This window comes from Zonotrichia leucophrys, chromosome 13 (assembly GCF_028769735.1).
Source record: "Zonotrichia leucophrys gambelii isolate GWCS_2022_RI chromosome 13, RI_Zleu_2.0, whole genome shotgun sequence".
Taxonomy (NCBI): domain Eukaryota; kingdom Metazoa; phylum Chordata; class Aves; order Passeriformes; family Passerellidae; genus Zonotrichia; species Zonotrichia leucophrys.
In genome coordinates, this window is record NC_088183.1 from 5,943,878 (window position 1) to 5,956,049 (window position 12,172).

The 12,172-nt window shown below is 43.4% G+C and overlaps 1 long non-coding RNA gene across 1 annotated transcript in view; it reads right to left on the reverse strand.

Moving 5' to 3' along the window:
• Window positions 1-1,479: 1,479 nt before the first annotated feature.
• Window positions 1,480-12,172, reverse strand: part of LOC135453901 (uncharacterized) — a 151,579-nt gene continuing 140,886 nt past the window's right edge. The window contains exons 4-5 of the long non-coding RNA XR_010441987.1: window positions 10,974-11,130; window positions 1,480-1,537 (exon numbers count right to left, since the gene is read on the reverse strand). This is a non-coding gene — a long non-coding RNA (uncharacterized LOC135453901). The remainder of the gene's footprint in view (window positions 1,538-10,973; window positions 11,131-12,172) is intronic.

Genomic DNA, 12,172 nt, shown 5'->3' on the forward strand with positions numbered 1-12,172 from the left:
TTCTAACTGAGATCATGGAGAATGGGTGAGCAGCAAGGATCTATATGATCACAGTAATCAGAACAGATTAATCATTGCTTCCCAGTTTGGGCAGTGCTGTCTAGAACTGTATTTTTAAAGCAGATAATCCTGATGGTATATATCTTCTGATTAGCCCTTCAAAAGAATATTCATGTCACTTGGAGCTAAAGCATCTCTGCTGCAGAATTCTGATGACATAATAGGTCATTATAAATAAATGATTTATCCAAGTGAAATAAGTCCAGCTATTTAGGGCAGGTCACAGTGACAAGTTACTATGGCATCTCTAATGTAATTTTTACTATCTCTTAGGTCAGAAGAGCCTGTTTAATGAAAAAGCTCTTTGTAACAGCAATTTGCAAAACAATGAGAGAAATATGCACAACATGGTTTGCTGATGCAGCAGAATTTTGTCAGAGTAGGACATTGTTTAGAGGTTTACCCTGGGGGCACCAGCTGTTTTCTAAAGCATTGCTAAATGACAGAAGAAGATACATTTACACACAATGCAGGAAGGGCCAAGAATAAAACCTGGAAAGCTTTTATTTGTAAATAACAGCACAAATAGAAGAAATCTGTGAGCCCACAGATAGGATACTGATGCTAGAGAGACATTAACCATTATATATCTGCCTCTTTGTCGAGAAAAGAAAGCCTCAGGAGGAGGGAAGGAGACAGCAGCTATTTTATTCTTTATCAGTACACAACCACCAAAGGTGCTGATGTTCACTACTTACCTTTTCATCCATTACTTCCTGTCATTTTCCTTCCTTCTAATACTGCAAACTGCTACTGATTTTTGCAACATGGTGAGTGATGTTTGATACTTAGCTGAAATGAGAGCTGGGGGCAGAGAAGTACTAAATGCAGAGATGGCACTGTTTTAACAGGCTGTCAGCCTTAGCTGTAAGTATGCTATCAAAAATTAGACCAACAAAATTCATCAGGAGAGCAGCAGTTTTGCCAGCAGCTGCTCCAAAGGAAATAAGGAATAAGTCAAGGCCAATAACTGCTATTAGGATTAGAGTAATCTGTAGATGGTGGAACCCACAGTGTCTATGAAAAACAAGAGTCCACATGAAGCCACTCACAATATCTTTAACCAGAAAAGGAGGGGGAGCAGAGAGGAAGCCTTGGAATGTTTCTTTGCTGTGAAAAGGAAGTAGGAGAAAAGGGAAGCAAGGCATCGCAGCGTATTAACCACAAGCAGTATGTTGGACACTTTCCTCCCACATCCTTCAAATCTGTGGTGCTGATGCTGCACAAGCCAAGCCACCCTAGATCTGACAGCAAGGAGCCAGCAGCTCCAAAATCAGGGGAAAAAAGATGAGCACAGCACACAGGGAGGGGAAGACACAGAGAGAGGGGAGGAACACTGACCTGAGCCAAAATAAACAGAACCACTTGCCTGAAGGGCCCTTTGTTCTGGTACCATATGTGAGTTCTGATCACACCAGCCAGGACTCCAGGAGAGACAATTCCTTGTACAGCATCAGCAAATTACTCCAGTCTGCAGCTGTGATTAGTGCAAGAGAGAGAAAAAGTAAATGCAATCTGGCCAATTATACACTGAGGAGAACAGGGAAAACAAACAAAAAGTCTCTGAACCTGCAGGTGTCAACACAAATGCAAAAGACTGATAAGCTTGTTTTCTTACTGTGGGGCTGTACCTGTGAGCTCAGGGCAGGGGAGGGATTCTGCCAGCAGCTGCTTGCAGGAGGGCAGTGCACAGCACAGGGGTCACCCCAAACAGTCTTGGGAAGGCAGAACCACAGGGTTCCAGTATTTAAGATTTGTTTTCCCATTCTTTTATCTGCAGCGAAGTGTTGGCAGTCACATGGGAAGAGACAATTGTATTTCTGTCAATGGCTGCAGCATATCCTGCAAAATCCTGAATCCCTGAGTCTCAAAAGCCAGAGAGTCAGAGAGTTTGAGGCTGAACACACTGAGGAAAATCTGGAGGAGATTAACACTTTATGGACCTATCACAAGGACTGGAAAAACCCCAGCCTATTTTATTCTCTCATTTTTTTTCCCTCGAGCACAGCTCAGCCTGTTCCACTGTACAGAACACACACAGACCCCTCAGGACTGCAGCTGCAGTGAGCTGAGCACCAGGGCAGGCAGGACCAGGGCTGACCCAAACCAGCAGCTTTGAGACCTGCTGCTGCTACCAGGCACAGCCCTGAGTGAAACAAGAGACACAGCAGAGAAGCCTCTCTTTGCTGCTGCTGATGGAATGAAGTGTTACTGCCCACTGAGACTCTCCCTGTGCTCTGCTGTTCAAATACAATCATTACTCCACTCTCAGCAGTGCTTTGTGCCTGGTTCAGCCCAGGGGCTGCTTTCTCTGCTGCATCTGATCTTGCATTGCCACACAACCCACAGGAATGGCTCCAGCCAGACCTCAGCAGTCCATACAGAACAGGCCAGAACTACAAAAAAATCACTGCATTCCCCACCTTGTAACAAAAGCAAGGTCTGGAGGGAAGAGATGCTCCAACTTGTTTTCTAAATAGATTCTTTTCACACTTTCCAATCTCTCACTCCAAGCTTCATAAATACCTGCAGGGTCAAAGTCCTGTCCTCAGGAGCTGGAGCAGTGACCTGGATATGTGACATCAATACAAAGTCCTTTCTTTGGAAGGAATCGCCTCCAGTACAATCTTTTGCTCATTCAGTCTTCTGTCTCGTTCAAGCAAAATCTGCCAGAACTGTCTATTTCCAATTTATTTTTCCTTCTTTCTTCTCTTCTTTATTTTATTTCATGTGTTGTCCCAGCCTCCCCTCTCACAGGTGTTTCCCTGGGGAAATTCATGTCCCTTCTACTTTTTACTCTGTGCACATAATAGAACATTATCTGCATAATTTACCTTACACCACATGTTGTCTTCCTTCTGGCTAAGTGTTTACCTAAAATAAATATATATCCTCATCATGTACACTGTGAAAAAGAGCCAAGGAGCCTGTCCTAGGTGAGAACTTCATAATATCCAAAACCTGAACCACCAAGAATGGGTTAGCTCAGTCCTTCAGGTCAAAGCTAACTTCAAAGCTGATCCTCCTCCTCCTGCCTCTCTCTGCATTTTTCAGTGTCCCATTCCTTGTGTAGATCTAATGAAATCCCCACAAGGTAAATCCAGATAAAATCTGAAATTTAAATACAGCACACAAATCAAGGGATTTTAATGAGATAAATAAAAAAGAAAAAAAAAAGAAAAACCTCTTCCTTTAACACATTTATCACACCTCTGCATGGCAGGGTATAAAGAGCAGCAGATCTGTGGAACTGGGCAGGGCAGAAACATTTTCTATGGACTAATTATCATGAGTAAAACACCAGATCACAGAGATGTTGCTCCCATGCTTCCCTCCCAGGAGCACAGTGCAGCTCTCAGTGTGCAGGGCAGCTGACACAGCACCTGACCATGTTCTGAAGTTAAATGTGCTGGGGCTGTTGTGGTCCAGTCAACACAATCTGCAGCCAGCTCCTCTCCCACTCTCCTGGGCATGAGCACAGCATTGGTGCTTTGCTGATGCTGCTGAGGCTTCCTGGTATTTGTAGCTATCAGCAAGAAAATTTGACAGGAAAACATAACAAAATATTGAAGCTTGAGGTCTTGTAGCAAGTTTGAATCATGGTATATCAGGGTGAAAAACATGCCCTGGATGCTGGAATATTTATTTTTATATTACCACAATTAAAAGTGAATTTGATGTTTCTTTGTTTCTTCCCATTTTCCCTTATGATGATTTCAAACGTGCCCCAGTTTTTGTTCTTTACACAACACCCTTATGGTCCCTATTTTGTTTCATCTGTTCACCAGCAGGAGCAGAGCCTAAGGCTGGAAGGTGCTGGGCCAGCCCCATGTGCGGACTGAGTCATAAATTTACAAATAACAGGAAAATTCAAGTGCAAGGTGTGGAATTTCCACCAAATCCCTCACACTTACACTTTCTATGGATATTTTTGAATGGGCTGAATTGTGTTTGGAGATTTTCTATATCTCCAAGCGCCATTTCTAGGACCAATTCCCTAAGCTCAGGTGTTTGGTACCACTTCAGATAATCAAGCAATTCCCACTGAACTTCTGTAAGTGCTGGGTGTCCAAAAGCCCTGTGTGGACATCCCAGATAATTTGGGAATCCATAGTATCATTAAAAGTATAGACACCTGGGTCTCTCCCTAAATAAATCTCTCTCTAGGTTCACACCTGTCTTTTGATGGCCACTGAGTGAACCTCAGGCCATGGGGCTTTATTTAGGGGATCACACCCACCAGCAGACCTGTGCCAAAGGAAAAGACACTGACTACCTGCAGGGCTGAAAGCTCTCCAGATGCTTTGCTGTCCCATCCAGTGTCCCTGTTTGTGCATCCCATGGTGCCTCCTTTCTTTGGACCAATTTCCATTTCACAGGGGAAGAGCCTGAGCAAGGCAATGTGAGGTTTGCCTCACTAACAAACTCACTTAATTCCCTGATGCATTGTCACAAGACTAATGGCCTATTTTAAAGAGCAGCCCTGTCAGGAGGTGCCTTTTTAAAAGGATTCTCACAGTGCAATTAGGCAGCCCTTACATCCAAAAATTACAGCATGGGAGGAGAGACCTTGATCTCAATGCACCAAATCTGGATTTTATTGAAGACTTTCAGAGCTGGAAAATGTCACCTGCTGGAGTCAGCTGCAAAGTCCACACATTGGAAAAAAAACCCAGTCTGTTTCCCTTCTTTGAGAGTAATGGTCCTTTGTGAATTTTTATGTTTTAGTAGAAGAACTCAAACCAAACTCAAAAGCTGTGGAAAATCAACCTGTTTTCACTACAGGCTCTTTGATCCTCTCTAAGCCTTTGAGGTTCCAACCCAGGGAGTGACACAAACATGGGGAAGGGCCTTTACATGACCTCAGTGGAAGAAGCAAGGAAGGTTTAACCCAAAACACATCAAAACTTTTCAAAGCTCTCCATCTCCTCTCAACATCAGCTGTTCCTTACAAACCTTCCTTTGAAGCCAAAAGCCACAGTTAGGAACTTCCTCGGAGGAAAGATGTTTTTTCTTCGTCCTTGTTTTTTCATATCCACCATTCTCTCCCTTCACAACAAAATCTTCTATTTCAAGTGCTCACCAGAGCCAAGAAGACAGTGTGAAATAAGATCCTGTGCCATCAGGAATACTCTCAGGACCCAAATTTGCACTGCTCTTTCTCACACTTTCTGTGGGTGCCTCATTGTCACTTCTGTGTCAGTATCAGAGTGGGATCCAACAGAGGTGTCCTTCAGGAAGTGGAATCACACTGACCTGTGTTATTTCATTTCCTCTGTGTTTGGGCAAGTGTGGTACCAGTAATGGGGAGAAGATGTCCCTGTGCTGTATCAGTACAGAGCTAATTCTGCTGGCCTGGCTTTCCTTCCAAGCACAAGAAAAAATCTCCAAAACAAAGTTACAATAGGAAAAGGTGAAAAAAGTGACAATTAGACCCCCCCATTTGCTCATTTGGAAGCCCATGTCCAATATCAGCCACCTTGTTGCTTTGTTGGGACAAAAATACCACCTTGTTGCTTTGTTGGGACAAAAATACCACAGTTCCACCCACAAACACTCTAATGTCAAAGTCAGGGTCTGTGGGACTGGGTAATTCCAGTGACACCCTAATTCCTTGGAACAGCTGCCAGCACCCACCCAAATTTCAACACTTACAGCAGGGATGATGGGCTGTGGTCAGCTCAGCAGTACCAGCTGTCCTGGAGATTTAGTGATTTGGAGAAAGAACCAGAGTTGTGATAAAGCTTAATAGTTTTAATAGCATCTTCTGAAAGACAACAGATAAATTGCCACAAGAAGAAAATTATCTGCCACCAATTTCTGTCTTAGTTTAAATTCTCTTTCTACAAGTGTAAGGTGGTGATGGGAATTTGTCATGAGCTATAAGCAAAGGTAGCTGATTTATTTCCCTCAGCTTGTATCAATAAAACCTCAGTTTTATCCCACTGGGGGCACTGGACCTCAACCAAAAAAAAACAAAAAAAAAAAAGGATTGCAGACATTCCAGAGGAGAGAAATGAGAACTATCAAATACCATGATCTATGTGGGGCAACGAGGGAGCTGCTGGTTCAGGCAGAGGAGAGAAAAGCACTGGAGAACATGAGAAAAACACTGGAGACAGCATGAGAGCCATCAATTGTTTAAGGGTTGTTGGAAAGAGGAAGGAAATAATCTGTTTGCCACAACCAGGTGGCAAGCACAAGAAATAATGGGCTTAAGTGACAGCAAGAGCTATGAGGGTTAGACTTCAGGAAAAGCTTCCTAATGGTGAGGGAAGCAGGGGATGGAATAGATTGCCTGAGGCGGGGCAGTCTCACTGTTGGAGGCTTTTAAAGAACAAACATCCATCAGAAATTATAAAGATAGATAGCTGGTCCTTGCTAGAGGGGGAGAAAAATGGATAAAGAAAACTCTTAAAATACCTTCTCACCTGTTTTTTTTGTTTTTCTCTGATCCTATAAAGCCACTAAAGAGACCCCAGCCCATGCAAAATCCCAAGGATGTGGTCAAAAAGAACTAGAGCAAAATCTCCTGCAGTGAAATTGCAGAGTCCTCATAAACCTCTCAACAAGCCAGATGGCTGCCCAGGATAACCCACAGTGTGGGTTATCACACCAAGGTGATGAGTGAACCTCTGCCACTTCATTTTGCATGATGTTTAAATCTTGGACTAACTTTCAGTAATTAGTTTCACTGATACCCCCAAAACTACCTGCATGGTGGAGCCACTGAAATGTGCTCCTCTGCCAGCTCAAACTTTGCAGTATAGAGGTTCTTATACCCTGGAGTAGCTTCATAACTGATCACACGAGGGAATGGTCCTGCCAGTATCAGATAAGGCCCCTGAAAGAGAAAAGCAACATTCCCAGGGTCCAGCGCCTGTGTCCCTGTGATGACTGCAATATAAATACAGTTTTGTTTGTCAGGATGATCTTTTCCAGTCTGTTTCTCCATATCAATGTCAGAGATAGGAGCTCTCTGGGGCCCTCTGAATGTGATTACCTTTCTTTCTGCACAGAGAACGAGATTCACTTTCAGCCCAGGTGCTGTTGTCAGTAGCCCAAATTTAGTCACTTTTATCTGTATGATGAGGAATGTGGACTCTATCATGGTTGTTTCAAGCACATTTTGAGAATAAACTTCTTGCAACTTCATGCAAGAGGAAGCAAGGTTTGTTTTATCTCCCTGCCAGAAAACAGGAGGTCCCTAGGAAGAACTGCCCAAGGTTTCTCTGCCCAGTCTCTCTGTGCCACCCTTGTTTTGCCCACTTACACTGGCACAAGCATCTTCCTACTTTGCAATTGCAACCTCAAATCCAACCTGTGCTCTTTTCATGGTTCCAGAAACATCCACTCATTTTGCAAGTGAGATTTTCTTCAGATGACTGCTAGGGAATTCTCCTCTGTCTTGATGTGCCAAGTGCCATTCTTTTTCTGCAAGCTTTTCCTTGAAATGTGCCCTATAAAAGCCAGGACCTGCCATGCACCCTGAAGTGCTCATGAGCCCTGTGCCCTGGTGATCCAGGCTTCACCATCCAGCAGATGAAGGGGAATATTGCACAAAGCAGCACCAGAAGTCAGTGGCTCTAAATATGGTGTGAGTCCTGCAGGTGTCCTGTGCAGGGCCAGGAGCTGAACTCCAATGGCCCTTGTGGGTCCCATCCCACCCAGTTTATTTTATGATTCTGTGATTTATACAGTTGTGTACTTTTCCCCCAGAGAAATTCAGCAGGACTCTATTTAAGGTCATAGAGTTGTCTCACTAATATTGGAATGAAATCTTTTCCTTTTTACTTCATTAAAAGCTTCAGGCAAGAGAGATCAAGTTTAACCTTAACATCATTCTGTTTCAAACATCATATAGTCATGGTGAACAAGCTGGAAGGAGAGGCATTTATTTAATGTATTTATTTGTGTGGTATTATGAAATTTGAGGTCCAGAGACTGAAATCCTACTCTCCACAGTCCTGTGTACACATTGGTTAATACAGATTTTGCACCACGAGAAGAAACACACTGAGATATGCTGGATGGTGAAAACAAATATTATCATTGCAAAGCAGCAAGGTGGGGAACGAGACAGAGTGAGAGAGACAAATTAAATGATATATCCAAGGACAGACAGGAAATCCCTGTCACAGCAGGGAGCTGAACTCACATCTGTTCTGTTCCAGCCCAGCACCTTTTTACAAGGAACCTCCCTCAATGTGCTTCACTTGTGGTCAAAATTCCAACCAGGGAAAAGAAGAAACAAGGAAATACTGCAGGGACTTTAACCCCTCTATTGAGCACTTTTCACAGTGTCTAGGTAGTTAAGTTTAGTCTTTAATAATGTATGACAGAAAGCAATTTGAACCAGGAGAGGCAGGAGCAGGGCAGGGGAGGTAGAGGTGAGTGCTGAAGAGCACAAGCCAAAGGAGACAATCTTGTAGGGGAGAAAAAAAAAGCTGTGAGCCATAATAACAGCTTTTCTTAACAGAACTTAACTAGGTTAGAGTGACCTCTGAGAGGTGCCAGAATTTTAACAGCCAGATTTTAATGTGAAGGATTATGGCTATTTCTGTATAAATTGCCCTTGTTTTACACAGACCGTTTTGCTGAGCACAATGTTAATTTTGCAGCTCCGCTGGAGCAGCAGCTTAGGAGAAGATAAACAGAAAATGATGCCTTTAGCAGCTGACAGATACCTTGGAATGCCTTAGCTAAGAGGGACAACAAATCTGTTTACATGAAGATGCTGGAGACATGAAGGGGGCACCAGCTTTGTAGCAGTGCAGCTCTGAATGGGGTGGGGAAGGTGGCAAGAGATGGGAAAAGATGCATTTAACTAATTTTTAAGTGGCTCTTCACTCTGAATTCCAAGGTTAAGATTTCCCAAGCCTGATCCCAAGGCTGTGCCAGGACATGTATTGTGTCCAGCTGTGCCATGGCCAGTTCTCTGTTGAGGGATGCACCCACTCCTTGAGGAACAGCAGACAGGGTAGTGTTGCCCTGTTTTACCAAGTTCTTCTAAGCCTTCTGAGGTTTACATTCTTGTAATAAAGTTTCTAACCCACTTTTATGTAAATAATTATTGTTTTACATTCTTCTCTGGAAGAGGAGAAATTTGATGGCCTGTTGTCTTGTCCAGTGTCATTAGACAGGTGGCACTTTCATCCTCCAATCCACTGTCACTTTTGTAAGCCTATAAATATTGGAGTCAGGAAATAAACTTCCCTTCTTTTTCTTCTTCTTACCTTAGAGTCCAGTGTCTACCTTGTTTTATTTCATGTCCTATTGCGACAAGGTAGGAATGGAAAATTGGAGTCGAAAACAATCTGTGACTTCTCAGCACCACCCTCAACAGCTCTGCAGCCACATCTCCAGGGAGGAGATTTGTGTGGTGTTCAGGCTGTGCCAGCTCACAGGGGTCACTGTGAGCAAGCAGGGCTCTTCCCAAGCTCTGGGAAGTGAGGATGGAGGAAGGAAGGGCTGCCTGGTGGGGTCCATGTTCTCCTGCCTCTCTGGCACAAGGGATGATGGACTCCAAAATCACCCAGTAACAAACTGGCTCCTTGACTTAGCTACACTTGGCCTAATTCCAGGTAATTATGACTTAAAACTAGGGATATTTAATAATTATTCATAACAAAATATTTTTAATTTTCAACTGTTTTCCTCTCTTTATACTTCCCTCTCATTAACTCTTTTTCAGTGTGAGACAAGTGACTGGCATTGATTCCAATTAAAAGTAAACACTGCTTTTTTCAAAGAAAAATTATATTACTGTGGTAGCCACACTTGAATAGCACCAATAGATTTTCCTGCCCCAAATGATATAGCTGAACTCAGTGGCTCACAACAAAGTATTATTAGCTCAGGTACAATCCCTCAGAACTCCACCTGGCCACAGACATAAATTCCTGCCTCCATTACAGCTTTGCCAATACCATTTCCATGCTGGCTGCACAGCAGCTTTATGGTCAGATAATGCACACTCACAGGAGTGCACAGCAGTGACAGAATGGGGTTAGGGCTCCAGAAAAGCCACATTGTTTTTTTATCTATAGGAGCTGCAAAAGAAGGTAGGAAAGAGAAAGGCAAAGACACTGAAGGCTCAGCTCCAGGCTGCTGCTGAGTGAAGAGAAAGGCAGACAGAAAAGGGCTGTGCTCACTCACCTACTCTTAGTGGAGGAAACTTTTCAGAGATATTTCCCACTTGTCTTTCACTTATTATGCACCAAGGGCAGAACTGTCTCAGTTTTATTGCACTCTGTCATTCAGAGCTGGGCTAATCATTGCTGCTGAGGAGGGAGGCAGCCAGGTGGGAATTGTCTCTTCAAGTGTCCCTCATATTGCTTGTTCACATGCCACTGCCCTGACTGGAGCTGTCTGGTGACTTTGGAAAAAGGATATGGATAGCTAAAGGACACAGTGAAAACAGACAGGTACGTATGACTAAAGAAATAAAGGACAATTCTGCAACGTCCTGAGCTTGAGTTGAGCTCTCTTGAAGCAACCTTGGCTCTGATCTGCTCAGCACAGCTTTAGCAACAACCAGTGTAATGAGCTCTGGGCAGAAACTGCCAAGAGAGATGACCCAGTGGGTCATCAGCAGGTGGGTTGGAAGTAGCCCAGCACCTTCACTTCCCCCAAGCCCTGTTCAGCAATGTCTGGTCTCACCTCAGCTGTTGAGACACCTGGGTGCAAAGTTAAATGTGGAATTTTTCAGACTGTTAGAAAGTCAGATGGGCTAGCAAAGATGTCTTGGAAAAGGCTGGGTCTGGAGCTGCCATCTCAAGCAGCAATGTCATTTTCTCATCCTGATGTGCCCAGGCAAAGAAAAACACCTCTATCCAAAAATCTTCATATCTATTTTTCTAAAGAAATGAGAGGAATAATAGAGACAAGCTTCCTCGAGGCGAAGGGCTCACCTGAGTCACAGGAAGGTGCTGCAGCTGCACAGAGGTTGGTGTTGGTGCCAGTCACTTGAGGGAGGCAAAGAGCCACACTGGGGATTGCCTGGATCTCCTCTGGTGGCCTCCATGGGAGGAGAAAAGAGGCCCAAGGTGTGGAGACACCTCTCAGCTTCTGGATGGAAAGCAATGAATAACGAGATGAAAAAACAAACAGGGAAATAGAAAATGTAACAGGATTTGTGAGGACAACATTTCAATAAGACTGCCAAATATGAGAGAGGGGGTCAGCACAGCTTCAGATGATGTTTGCTGTAGACAGTGGCAAGGTTGGGGTAGTCTGCCTGAAAGGATCTAAACTCACTGTAACATTTGGTGAGAGAAAGAAAAGCTGAGAAAACAAAGGTCATTTTGATCCACTCAGCATGATCAAACTCTCTAAACACCACAGATGTTTTGAGCAGATGTGTCAAACTTCTGCTTCAGAGTCAAATTATTGGGAAACAGAACGTGCCAATGTTCTGTGCTCTAGGGAAACCACAAGTAATTTCCTTGGTGAGTGCTGTGATCAGATCCATCCAACAAACCCAGGAGGAAATGGTAAAAAATGAACAAAATTTCAAAAAGGATTTTACGGATAATTGAGATTTTTTTTTCTCCCTGGAAAAAGGCTACAAATATAATGTCCATTGAAGAAAAATCAGAAGGATGAATAAGATAATACAACACAGATATGGTCAAGAATATAAATTTATATTTGGCACTTTTATGTCAAACCTGACATTTGAGCAAGCACTTTGGGACAATCTGCACAAGTAAAACAGAAGTTGTTAGAAGACTTAGAAAGAAAACACTTTTAAGTGTTTAACCAAAAATAACCCCTGGAACTCTGTTCTGTGTGACAAAACTGAAGCCACTGAAGTCTGCTGTAAACTAAAAATGATATTTAATATAAGTGCCAGACAATGTGATTTCTAACATAAGGACTGCCAGAACATTTTTTATTTTATTGGTTCACCTGCCATCTTCTTGGCAAGATTCCATCCTCTCCCTTCCACCTAACCAAGATGGATCTTGGTTTGTTAATTCACAGCAACAGAACAGATCCTCGTGGGAAGTTTTACCTGAAAGTTGTGAATCACCTCTCAGCTCAGTTTTGCTCTGGAAACACCACAGAGGGAGCCTCTCTCTTGCCATTGAATGGTGTCACCACCGAA